This window comes from Lichenostomus cassidix, chromosome 5 (assembly GCF_008360975.1).
Source record: "Lichenostomus cassidix isolate B80296 chromosome 5, HeHo_3.0, whole genome shotgun sequence".
In the NCBI taxonomy this organism is placed as follows: Eukaryota; Metazoa; Chordata; class Aves; order Passeriformes; family Meliphagidae; genus Lichenostomus; species Lichenostomus cassidix.
The window spans coordinates 40,937,170-40,950,246 of record NC_139486.1 but is presented as its reverse complement, the minus strand read 5'-3'; the positions used below and the strand labels follow the sequence as shown (position 1 = coordinate 40,950,246).

The 13,077-nt window shown below is 38.0% G+C and overlaps 1 protein-coding gene and 1 long non-coding RNA gene across 3 annotated transcripts in view; both read left to right on the top strand.

Moving 5' to 3' along the window:
• Nucleotides 1–13,077, top strand: part of TTC17 (tetratricopeptide repeat domain 17) — a 56,575-nt gene that overhangs the window by 31,066 nt on the left and 12,432 nt on the right. The window lies entirely within an intron of this gene.
• Nucleotides 6,953–12,776, top strand: LOC146436463 (uncharacterized). The gene is made up of 2 exons (XR_014852684.1): nt 6,953–11,614; nt 11,882–12,776. It is a non-coding gene; the product is annotated as an uncharacterized LOC146436463 (long non-coding RNA).

The window sequence follows — 13,077 nt, the reverse complement described above, 5'->3', positions numbered from 1 at the left end:
TCAGCTCTTACCTTACAGGTGAGTCAGTTCCTGAACTGGTTAAAAAACTTTGTGCTGCTTGACAGCTAACTTCAGCAGCCTTGTTTGACACACAACGGGACCAAGAGATGTGTGTTAACAAGTGTAAAAAGCTTAATATGAAAAACAGGGTCAGCTCTTAGAGGTGCAGAAATGAAATATTTGGGTTGCTTATTAAGCTAGTAGACAAAGCCAGCATCATTTTTGTCTGATACTGAATGGTGCATTGCTGAGATTTGTCTTGCATGCCTTATGGCTTAAAATATTGCAAGTAGTTTTTATCATGTATTAAGGTCTGTAGAGGACTGTCCAGCTGTGGGATTGTTCCTGTGGCACTTCACTGGCTGATATAAACATGCAGATGTTGCCAAGCCTTATTAGAAAGGTTACAGAATATGAGAATCATATTTTCAGTGGGATGGTCAGCATTGAAACATGTTGATTTGTTAGTTGCTGTTGGATGAGATTTTTCCTTCTGTTTGTAAACAGAATTGTTGCCTGGGCAAACAGAAGTCATGTGTACTCATAATATTTTTATCTGACTAAGCATCTACCTCTGACTCACAGCTCCATTTTGCAATGAGCTCATGCACTTCACATTCTTTCAGACAAGACCAAAATTCAGAATCTTATTAGTAGACTGATGCTATTCAAAACACGAAGCATGCCTTGTTTCAAGCTTCAAGTTCAAGTCTCACTGTCTTTCATCCTTGGCAGGATAGTGCTTTTACAAAAGGCTTTGTGCTGCTCTGTGGAAAGTCGAGGGAGTGTGAGTTCATTATGAATGTATGTACATGCCATCAAGAAACCTGAATGCTTGTGTGTAGAGGGAGTGTTTGTGAAAGCAATTCATCCTTCTTTCTCAGAGTTCTGCAATGTGGATCGGCTTTAGGTGTGGCTTTAGTGCCCTCTTGTGGGCACGATACTGTGTGCCACGTGAAATCAAAACTCGTTTGTTTTGTCTGTTTCCTCTTAAAATAAAACACGGGAAAGGCATTTAATCTAATAAATGTGTGGATTTTCCTTTATCCCCCAGCACTTAGGTTCGTACAGGTTAAAGTAAGTTAAAGTTAATAAGCTTAGACCTTTAAGCAAATTGACCTAAAGGGGAGAGGTTGACCTGAAAGGAGAATCTCTGCTTGAAACTAATAGTAAGCTTATGACAGATTAAATAACTTCCTTAAATCAACATCCCAGTTTAAACCTCTGAGTCTAGTTTGACAGCTGCCATCACCTCATGTCCATATAGTAATTTGAGATACACAAACATTAAGCAAAAACATCACATAATTTTCTTTATGATAGTGTGTTGAGACACAGGGATGTGAAATGCTTTACATTTTTAAATGCACCTTCACTTAACTCAGTTATTCCCTACAAGTAATGACTGACTTGATAGTCCCAGCAACGGACTGCTGAATTTTGGTTCCATGTCCTATAGCATGAGGTCCTTTTAGGCATTTTTATCATAGTAATAGTTTCTTCCTTCTCAAGCTGCTGTATCTTGTTCATCCAAGGAATGCTTATCACTTACAGTGTTAATGGTGTTACATTAATGTTAATGGAGTAAACATCCCCTAAGATATTTACTCTTGGAACAAAAGGTATTGAGCTTAGCTCAGAATTTAATCTTGTTTTACTTAAAGCAAAAGGCCAGAATATATACCAAATGGGATTCTGAACTGAGCAGTTCTTTTTGTTTAAAATTTAACTTTTTCTCACCTTGATTTGCATATCAGCAGGCAGAATTCGTGAGCACTCCTGAACCTTATTGAGAATACCACATCTATTAGTACTCTTATTTATCTGGTCGTTTCTTACAGGGGTGGGATCTGTGGCCATTTGTTTCTCTGTTGCTTTTACTCTCTCTCTTACCTTATGGTAAAGTTCATCTGTATAAACAGAATAGTCAACACCAGTAGGGTTTTTAAACAATGAGAATTCCGTGAAGCATGTGAACAGCTTGTCAGAGCTCTCTGAAACACATCATGACAATAATTTGCCGTGGTCATTTAGCAGTAGCATAGAGAAAGTGGGTTCAGTATGAAAAAGTGGCAGTTCTAAAATCATTGTTATTCTTTGAAGTTCAAAACCCAGTTGCTTATTGGTGCCCCATACATGCACATGAGTGCACCCATGTACCTGTTGTTCACCCTGCAAGTTCCACCTGGAATCTGAAAATTAAGCTGGATTCTTTCTCCCTCCAGCTGCCAAGCATCTCTGGCGGTGGAGATCGTATTATGACAGTCTGTCTAAAAGGTCTGGTGGGTGCCACACAAGTGGACTCTAGGTCACCATATTTGGGCTCTGTAGTGCTACAGGAGTAAGAGGAGGTTGAATTTTGCTTGTGTAGAATGAAAAAATCTTGCAGAATGCAGGCAGGTGGGAGATATGGATAATGAGGACTGCTTTTTGTCCTGGTGGAAGGCAACACTGCTGGGTATTGAGGGTGTCAGGAAATGTCAGATGTGCTCCTGACTGGAAGATCTTGGAGAAATCCATGTGAGAATGTGCTCTGTGAGAGTAATATGACCCAATTATTTTGGGTTTGTGCTACTTTTTCTGCACCACTTCCCACTAAGGGAAGAAGCAGTTCCCACCGTCCACTTTTACAGCAGTAATCTTAGAATATTAGTGATGTGATCTTCAAGATAGTTGATCACATGCAGGCTTCTTGATAGTTGTCACTCCTTGGAGCCTGATTTATGAACCATATCTTTTTCCTGAGAAGTCTTCATCTAGTGTCTCTTGAGTGGCTGAAGGGAGTTGAATGACTTTGCCCTAATACTGCTGTGCCAAGCTCACTTTAAGAGCTTTTTCCTTTCCATGTATTTTTCTTCTCAAAATTATATAAAAGATGTATAGATTGAGATTCTTCAAGATGAAATAATGTGGTACTACGTTAAACATGGCATTTTTAGCTACACCAGCATCCAAAGGCTATGTACCCACTGCTCATGCACATTGCTTCCAAGCTGCTGCTTGCTGGAAAGCTGTTATGAATCTTAAAGGTTTCTGTAAACAATGCGTGCTTCCTTAAGTATATCTCTGTTGCTCAAATGTCATTCTCTTCTGCATGTGTTAAATATGCTAATGGGTGAGTTTGTTCTGCAGCTTCTTTCATCATGCAAAGTATGTCTTGCTATCTTACATACATGGCCTGCTTATTTCCTGTACGGCAGTGTACCTGACAGCTTCTCCCAACAGTCATCAGTCTCACTTTGCATCGAGCTCTGTTAAGAATGGTATACCTGCAATACTTAGTGTATTGTATCCATTCTTTCTTTTCTCAAGATCAGAAGGCCATTGGCAAGCAGAGGAGGGAGGAGGAAATCATGGCCTCAGCTGTAGGAGTAACTGAGAAAATGAGAATTGCACTGTGGAAGGGAATTTATAATTGTAGGAGAATTTAGTGAGAGTTTACTGATGCAAAACCATTCACTATGAAGAAAAAGCAGTGCAGTATTAACCTAAATATAACGTGGCGTTTCCTATTTTTATCTGCCTTTACAGTGTAAAAGATTCTTCTTCATGTGTTACCTGGATCTTTCATTACTTGAGCAATAGCTGCATGTTCATGTAGGAGAAGGAGACATGTCAGGCATTGCTCGAAGGGGAAAGAGTGTCTCTCCAACTAAATTTTGGAAAACTTGATACCTTCAGTTATCAGATATATTAACATTTCTCTGCAATGTGTGTGGTGTTTTTTTGTGACAAGAATGTAAAGAAAATGAGAAATTTATATATGTGTCTTCTTCTCTGTTTAAGAGGCTGTTTGCCAGTGGCAGTTAATTACTCGTAGCTGCTAAAATTTCTTGCTGGACTTTAAATTGGGTGTACCATCTAGAGCTGGACCTATTTTAAAAGTTCCAACAAATGCTTATGTTTTACAGCCTTTTTAGGAGGCACAGTAATTCCCCAGCTACATCTGCAGGGAGATGTAGTTTCACAAATATGTTCATAGTTGAGCTGTACACACTGAATTAGTGAGTTGGTTAAAGCATGTTTAGAAGAGAAAAGAACATGTGGTCCTCACATAATGGAAAACTGACAATGTGTAGTTCAGTGTCATTAGCAGCTGGCTGAGACCTTGAAGGCTGTATTCACTTGGCTTAAATCTGAGAACTTGTAAAGTGGTGATGTGTAGCCTCAGCCTGTAACGAGTCATGTGGAGATTGTCTCAAAGCAACATGCAGTGCCATGTGCTCAAATTAAAATGAGCACTGCGCGCTGAGCCGTGGAGTGCCAGGCACTTAACTACCCCTGATCTGTCTGCTTTATTGATTTGTTTTTTCCTTTTAAGGTTGGTTGCCTGGTTCATGTGAGTTTGTGTTGTGCTCTGACTGTCCTCAAAGCATTAAATCTATCATCTGTTCTGGCTACAGGCTACTGGCTACTGTTCTGGAGACTGGAACTAGGACAGTTCAGCACTTCCCTAGAGGAAGAGACTGAAGCTTCTTGAATGTAGCTGTTTTGGGGAGAAGAGACATTCTTCCAAAATTTTCTAGTCTTTCTCCAGTAACTGTTCTATGGCTTTGTACTGCTCTGGCAGTGTGAGGAGAGTGTTTTCTTGATGAATTCTAGTCTAGGGTGGTGAATAGTATCCTTGTCAAACTTAACCTTCTGCAGGTGTTCCTTACTTGAGAAAAGACTAATCTGGTTCTTGACCATCACTCCATCAAAACCAGGATTTTAATTTTTTTTTAAATCCTATTTACAGCTACAGTTCTGCTTCTTAATGGATTTGTGTAGAATGTGCCCTGTCAGACAAACTGCCAAGCACTTAAAAGCTCTCTCAGGTTAATAAGGGATATGCCTACTGACCAGTTAACAGACTGGTTTGCTGTTACAGTATGTCAGTGCCTCTGCTTTGATGTCCTGTTAGGAGGAGCAATTGCATGGATATGTATTCCAAACAAATCTATAAATTGTCATGGATCAAGTCTGACTATTAATTAGCTCTTGCTGAGCAGTATAACCTAGTGAGGAGATACACAGATAAACGTAAATACAGCTTATCAAAATACTTTATCAAAATAAAAAATACGGAATCAGGTCCTTGTAATATATTGTTTTAATTCCAGTATGTGGTGCAAACCTTACAGACAGAGTGATAATCAAAAGACACACACATAAGGCCTTTCCTTGGCTTTGGAGTTCTACCTGCATGCATTCAGAGAAGTGGGAAGTTAACAGTAACCCACAGTGGAGTTATTAACTCTTGTAGAGTTCAACTGTATGATGCCAGTACTGCTGTACCTAAAGTCCTTTTTAGACTTGAGTTCATAGATACTTAGGATCTAACAGGATCTGCAAAATATGTGATGCTTAGAATAGCAGATATGTGGAAGAGGGGAAAGATAAAAAGCAAAAAAAAAATGCAGGCTACTTTAGGCTTTGCTTATGCTAATGGTACTTAAACTAAGAATTTTTTTGGCATAATCAAACAGACTTCAGAATTGTTATGTGTACAGGGATCTAAATATTTGTCATTTAATATTCATAGCATGTGTTATATTGTGACCTACTGTGGGTGAGTGTTTATTGTTAAGAAATTCGTAAGTAACTATTTTCTTATCTAGAGTAAAAAAAGAAATCTGGCGCTAGGAAAAGTCACTGAGGACAAGCCTTTGTCTTCAGAACTTCTATGTGCTTATTTCTCTTGCTTTTTTTCTCTCTTTCCCCAAAACAAACAAGGAGAAAAAATCATTACTCTTGAGGCACAGACTGAAATTCAGACTGGAAGGCTACTCACCTTCCTACTCTATATATAGAAACGGGGTCCTCTGAAAGAGACATTTTCTAGTCTTACTTACTGACAGGGTTGGGGGGTTACATTTAGATGTTTGTATGTTTCTATGTTTTAGGCCCTATTCCAGGCATCACAGTGTAAGTTTCTGTTCTAGATGTGCATCATGAAAAACACAAGCTTCTATTTTAGTGGATGGAGAGGAAGGAGGAGAGTGATGGCTTTAGGTAGTCAATCTCTTTGATTTTCCCCTCCATGTTTTTGAGAAGGTTCTACTCTGTTATATAGTAGCCTACTGTGTCCTTCAGGATGGTTTGCATGCATGTCCCTTATTAAACTACATTATATTTCATTTTAAATAGGTTTGTCTTTCTCTTCAATTTTTTCTCGTGTTTTATTTATCACTTTATATTTCATAAGGAGAATTTTTGTATCCGTTCATCAGGGGCTGGTCTGTTACACAGTGGTGAGGTATTTCTCTCAGTGTGATCAAGAAATCTGGTTATGTATTGCTGGCATTTGTATGTTTTGAAAGTTTTAATCAGAACTGCTGTGATGAGAGAAACAGATAACCTTTAAATCTATAGCTGAGCCAATTTAGAGGCATCATTTTGGCTACAAATCAGATTTTAAAACTTCCTATGAGTGAGAACAGTTTTACCATATAAACCGCTTAACAGAAAAACCATTGTTGGAATAAATAATAAAAAAGAAAGAACTTTTTGTGCTTTAGTCTAAATTTTGATGACAAATTATCATCCTGGTTTTTGCTATGCATGAAACGAAAGCTTTTTATGTAGTGCTTTTCTGACTATTCCATTTTGAGGATGCCTCTCATCATCTTTATAGAAGAGCCACTGGCTATCAAAGGGAGAAATTTATGAAAATCAACTTTTCAAATACTTCATTTTGCTTTTCATTTTTTGTTTTCCATACTTAGCTTTTTCAATCAGAAGTTTGTCCTGTCCTTTGAAAATATTTATTTTTGTCCTGTAACTTCTGGCTTTTCAAAGGAGGATTTATATTAAAGGAAAAAGATAAAAATTAAGAGTGTTTGTGTGTAGGGAGAAAACACACTAAAAGCTTCATTTAAAATTTGTACACTACACTCCTCATTCTTTTCCAATACCCCTACTCATACTGAACTTCATTAGAAAGGGAACTTAATGCAATCTGTCTTTGCCTTTTCAAGGCAGCAGCAAGGTTGTGAACTGATTGATGCTTCTGCAGATATAGGTTGCCCATCTGCTTTGTATCCTTCCTGAGTCCTGTCGGGCACAGTGAATATGTGGTAGATCCCATGAATTTCTCTTGAGCTAAGTGCAGACCTAGCAAACATTCACAGGTCACTATTACATGGCCAGGTAATTCTAATTAAGAACTTGTAGTTTTCTTTTTTCTTACCTGCTCTATCACTTTGTTGATCATTTTTCACTAAAAATTAACTGAGAATTCTTTAGTTGTATATTTTTATGCTAGTGTGTAGGGAAATCAACAAATTGCCTTTGGTATTGCTTCAGGAGTACAGTGCTGTTGTGCAGTTCAGCAGTTATGGCTTGTGACCTTTCTGTAACATTTTTGATGGCAATCCTGTTCAGTCCTCAATGTTCTGCAGTTTCTGTTTTCAGAGCTCAATCATGAGATTCATTTTGAAGTATAAATATGTATTTTTTTTGTGAAAACAGTACAGAAAGGGCTGCAGTAATTTTAGAGCAAAATCTAAATAGAAATATGTTAATTTATAATTAAGGTAAGCAGAGCAGCAATAGCTGCTAAAGATAAATGTCTTTTTTAGTTACTGCTCATCCTATTGCTTTTAAAACTCACCTCAAAATAGGTGGCTTGGATTTTTTCCCTTAGCAAATGCTTTGCAATCAAGTATCTGATCATATGTGATTGGAATAACATGGTTGCTGTTAACGTCTCAGAAGATCTTTAGGAAATTACCATGTTCACCTTGAAAGATCAAGGTAATTAGAGTATGCAGTGTGTTAATCACCCGTGTTAGCATTGCCATGAAAGTCAAAGTTCATGTTTTTCTGTTGTCTAGAGGATGGTCTCCCAAACAGCACTTCCCTATGACACTACCCTGGCTTGTTAATGTCAGATTGCCACACAGTCACTGTGGTGCAGAAAGTAAGACAGTTCTTAAGGTGCTCGTTTAGCCCAAATGTTGATGACTGATATCCCAGTAGTTTTAGATGCACAAAAGGTTCTGATAGATGAGTTCTCTCATTCCAGATTATTTTTGTAAACCCTAGTAAGTTATATTGCCTGTGACATGAAGCACTGAACAAGACTTGTTCTATAAAAGTGATGGGTGACAATGCGCTACGTTTCAGTTTAATTTCTGTAATAAATATATTTTAGCCTAACTGTAAGTAAGTATGCAATGGCACTCAGGTAGTGAGCTCACCTAAACTTTTCACGTGACCTGTGAGCAGCATTATTACATTCTCATATGTAAAGTGGTAATACACCACCCCCTTTGACTGTGTGTCTCTGCATCTGTGTAAGCAGTGACTAGCAAAAGTAAGAAGACTCTTTATTGATGCACTGCTCCTGAGATGTCTGTACATGAGACTGTTCATCTGCATGCAGGGATTGAAACTTATTTCCATTGAGCTGAGTGATATGTCATTCCTGCTGTAAAAAGTAAAAAAAAAAGACCCGTCTTTACTGAATTTCACTGTGGGGAATACTAGTTTTAAACGTTCATAAAAAATAAGTATGGAGTTAATAACTCCTGTTAGCAGCTTGGTTTCAGTTTGCTCTCTACTCTGACAACTCAGGTATTAGGCTGACTTACATCTGTATTAAGTATAGTTCTCTCTTGGCTGTGTTTACCCATAAAGAGGCAAATCTTTTAGTGACACATATCTCCAGATAACATGCATTTTACCCAACCTAATGCAAGTCACTGACTACAGTAACAGTCCTTGACTCTTGTAATAATTCAGGAGATAATGCAGCTCTATTTATTCAGAATGGTAGGGGAAAAAAATCAGTACCTAAATTTAAAATGACATTTAGTTCTGAGGTATTATTCTGCCTTTGTAATTTCTAAATATGTGCTGAAAAAAATTTAAGGGAACTGGTCTGTATAACATTAGAAATTGGGAACCAATGATTTTCATACACCTAGGATGTTGGAACATGGGTGGTGGAGTTAGGAATGCCATATTTTGCAGACTCTGCACTGACAAAGAACAAAATGTCAGTAAAAATTTTGTGTTGACCAAAGACACTTGGAGATCATTTTTATTTCTAATGCTATTGATGACACTACATCATGTATCTTAAATAGGTATATAGGAATCAAACAGTGAAAATATTTAATGAGGCCTCATTCTCTTCACCAGATTTACCACAAGAAACAAACAGCTACAGTGGCAGTTAATTTAGATTTTTAGAACAATCAGTGCCCAATTTAATGGTGAGGTTTGATTTGATGAGGTACTATGAAGACCTTACTCAAGGTACAGCACTTCAGCATAATACACTGGGGTTGTTCGTTCATTTTTCCTCTTTTCCATACTTTCTTTCCTTGCTTTAGTAAGTGACTTTCAATCTGAGCATCTGGGGTCACCTAAGTTGACAGAAATTTGCTCTTAAACAAACAAAAACCATGTAGCACCAGAAAATTTCATACATAATGAGGAAAGCTCATAATTGTTTCCAAGTGTGACTTTTCTGAGAAATGTGGCAACATTAAGTATGGTTCAGAAAAAGTATTTATTATCCATTCACAGATGGAGCAACTTCAGTTCAGTTAAACTTCACTTACTGCATCACTTCTCCCTCCTAATATTTCTTCTTCCTTGTGACAGATGTCAACACTCTGGATGCTTCCCTCCTTATGCCTAGTGAATTTCATCTTAAGAGTTTGGAATCACCCCATTCCTAAAGAACTTGAGCCTGACTTTCTGTCTAGGGTTTTTCAGCCCTATCAACTGCAGTAGGTTCCACAGCTTCAGTGGACATTTGAGAGGGGTCCTGAAAATCATGAAGGTGGTTGATATTAAATGGGATGGATAATATAGCATATCTTTCCTGTATTTCAAGTTTGGTTTGTGCTAATGCTGTACAAGTGTGTTCACATTGGCCAAAAACATTACGAGTTATGACAATATAGGAATAGTCCTTTAATATGCAATACTGTGTTCTGCTTTTAATCTCCAAGGTCTCAGTGCTTCAGTTTAGAGTTTATATTTGCTTTTTTCTCCAGAGGATTTCCTTTCTAAATTAGGAGTTACTCTGTGGGCTTTTTCAGCCAATTTCTACATTAACCGGGCACAGTCAGACTATTTATTTGTGTTATTTGCATCACTTAAATAAAGGCCCAGGCACTTGTTTTGTATCATCACTACGATTTTTGTTTCACTGTCTGGAATTTGGTGACAGTGTTTCATAATACACAAGGTAAGACAGGCTCTGATGCACTTCTTTCTCAGCTTTCTTAGCTCTACACAATCAATAGGAAAAGTCACAACAGCTGCTCTCAGAAAATAAATGAGCAAGAAAGTGATCTTTCTGTAGTAAATTTTCAGGATGGAGTAAGCTGAATGATCAAGTACAATTTAGATGTTTTAGACTTCAAGGTTTTGTAGCTGTAGTATCACTGTGTCAAGACTTTACACCTAAAATTCACATGTGCAGATTTAGACAGCTAGAATGTATGTGAAATGTTAATAATAAACAGCTGAGCATTTGTAGGTCAGTCGTCACTTTTGTCCTTTGCAGGACAAAGGTGCTGCAAGTATTGCAATGATACAACTTTAATACAGACAAAAGTGCTACAGACAGAGAATGTGCCTGGAGTTTGGGACTGTGTTTTTCCCTTGCTGATCTCACACTCTTCCCCACTGGACTTCCCTGGTAGGCTTCAGGCATCTGGCTGACAGAAGCTGTGAAGTTCTGACTTGCAGTGTTTCAGTACCACCAGTTTCATGGTTCATTCACTATAGATCTTCAACTTCCTTTGGTTTTTCAGCTAGCATTTTTGTCTCCACCAACATCAGACAACTGAAAGCAGCAATTTGAAAAAATTAGGTCACTCAGGTTTCTATATATAGCAGCTCTCAGATCCCCAGAAAGCCGGCACAGTCATGTCTAGTCTGTTTTTAGCTGTCAGTGTTTGTAAATTAACAGAGTTGGTGTTAAGTAGAATTTAAAGTGCCATCATTTTTTTCCTTCTGCTTGCAATTTCCAGCTTTTTAAAATAATTTTTGGTATTTTTATTTTGACTAAAAATAGTTGTCTAGATTTGAGCCCCTTTGCATCTTTCTTTATGCTATTGATGGGCAGACCTTCAGCAAAGGGAGTTGTGGTCACCACATTACTGAGAAGCACCTGACTTGCATTGAAATCAGGCTGGTTTGATGTCAGGTGGGGGCACTGGTTTCAGCTTAAGAGTTCTGTGTGCACCATTTCTCATAAATGAAACATGAGGATCTCCATATATTGAAGTGATTGTTTTATCTATTTTTTTATGAAACCAATTAATTTTTTATTTACAGAAGAAGGGAGATGAGCAGGGAATTGAAGAAAGAATCAATGATGGATAGAGTAGGATAGGCTTGAGTATAACTGTATGGTAGATGTTAGAAGAGTTTATGAAGTTAACTGCTTCTGTTTTATATATTTACTCATAACATTGTTTGTCTTCTAACATACAGCAGAAAAGGTAGGACAAGAAATACCATTTCCAAAGGGTTTATAAATATAGTTTAATTTGTTTGATTTTGATCACTCACACTCACACACACACACACACACACAGAAAATACTGGTCTGTTTCTCTTCCAAAGATGCCACCTGAGTGTTCCCAGATGGAGAAGTGTCGCTGTTGAGCAGCTAGCAGAGTAATGAATGCATCGGTTCTCAGTGGCAAGAAGGAATGACCTTTATTGTTTTGATTTCATCACATTTATAGAGTTCTCAAAAGTCATCCAGATTGGTCAGTTAGAAGCCTTCCCCCAGGCCTGATTGGCCAGGCCTGCACTGCCCAAGTTCTGGGACACTGTTCCAAAACATCCAAACTTTATCTTTATTTACAAAACACAAGAAAACTTCTCATGGGAAAAACTGTGCTAGCCACAGAGAAGCAGAGAGCTAAAAGCTGTAGTTTCACTTTGCAGAGAAAGAATGGATCAGGTTCCCATTACATGAGAGTTAGAGCCATCCTCTCATCCCACGGGCCTGATAAAAGAGTAAGACCTAAAATTATTCTTTTGTAACATGGGATCATTGTGTGAAGTAGAAAGGGGTCACTGATCTACTTTATTCACATTCTTGATTTTTTTATGCTGCTGGTTGAAAAAAGAATGCTTCCCATATGCATGGAAAAATACAGTTTGCATTCAGGAAGGTAGAATGGGGAATGTACTTGAGAATCTTGCATTTAATTTAAGTTTTCTTTTATTCAGCTGTGTGCTTCTTAATTTATTTGTATGTGTATACTATTTTCATTCACAAGTGATTGACTAAAAGGAAGGAAGGGTTTAAAAGCAGTAGCTGTGTACATGGAATATGTTTTTCTCAGTGGGGACAGGCTTGCTGTGTGGTGAGACAGGTGCTCTCAGTCTGTGTCTCAGCCCCGTGAGCTGCACCTTGGAGTTTGGGGCAGTTCCCAGCCTCTCACACATGTGGAGAATCCTCCTATTAGCTGTGTTCCCTGAACACCTCTGGCCCTGGAAATTAATTAGTATTTGAAAATCTGAGAACTGTTGTTAGAATGTACTTACCATCAAAAATATTGCTACAAAGATGCAGGTGGCCACCCTTTAAACTCTCCGAATGCTTATGTGGCTCTGAAGGGTGCTCAAAGGCTACTGTTGCAAGTGTGTGATTTTTTGTTTCTGCTCATTACTGACTCTAGATTTGGATTTTTTTCTGATGTTATTCCTAGATCTTTGCATTTGGTGGAATTTGAACTTGTAACCTGACCACAAAATTATAGATGTTAAATCTTAAGCTGAATAAACTTCTGATTTTTTGCACAGATTAATGCTCTTAGCTTTTGTCTGTCTGTTAAATGAGCTAGTTGTACCAACATGCTGTCTGTTGGTGGCATAGAAGGTCAGTCTGGCATTCCCAGATTAGACTGCCTTGGCCCTTTTTCTCTTCCAAATAAGCATGGTGACCATTATGGTATCTTAAGTGAAAGTTCATATGGCAGGCAACCCCCTCGTATAGTGCATTTTCACTAAAATATTGTCTTGGGAGTACTCATTGGAGAGGCTACCAGCACACAGTAATTTCTCATGTCTTGTGCAGCCTTCCCTTGAAAGGTAGCTGATTTTTCTTTC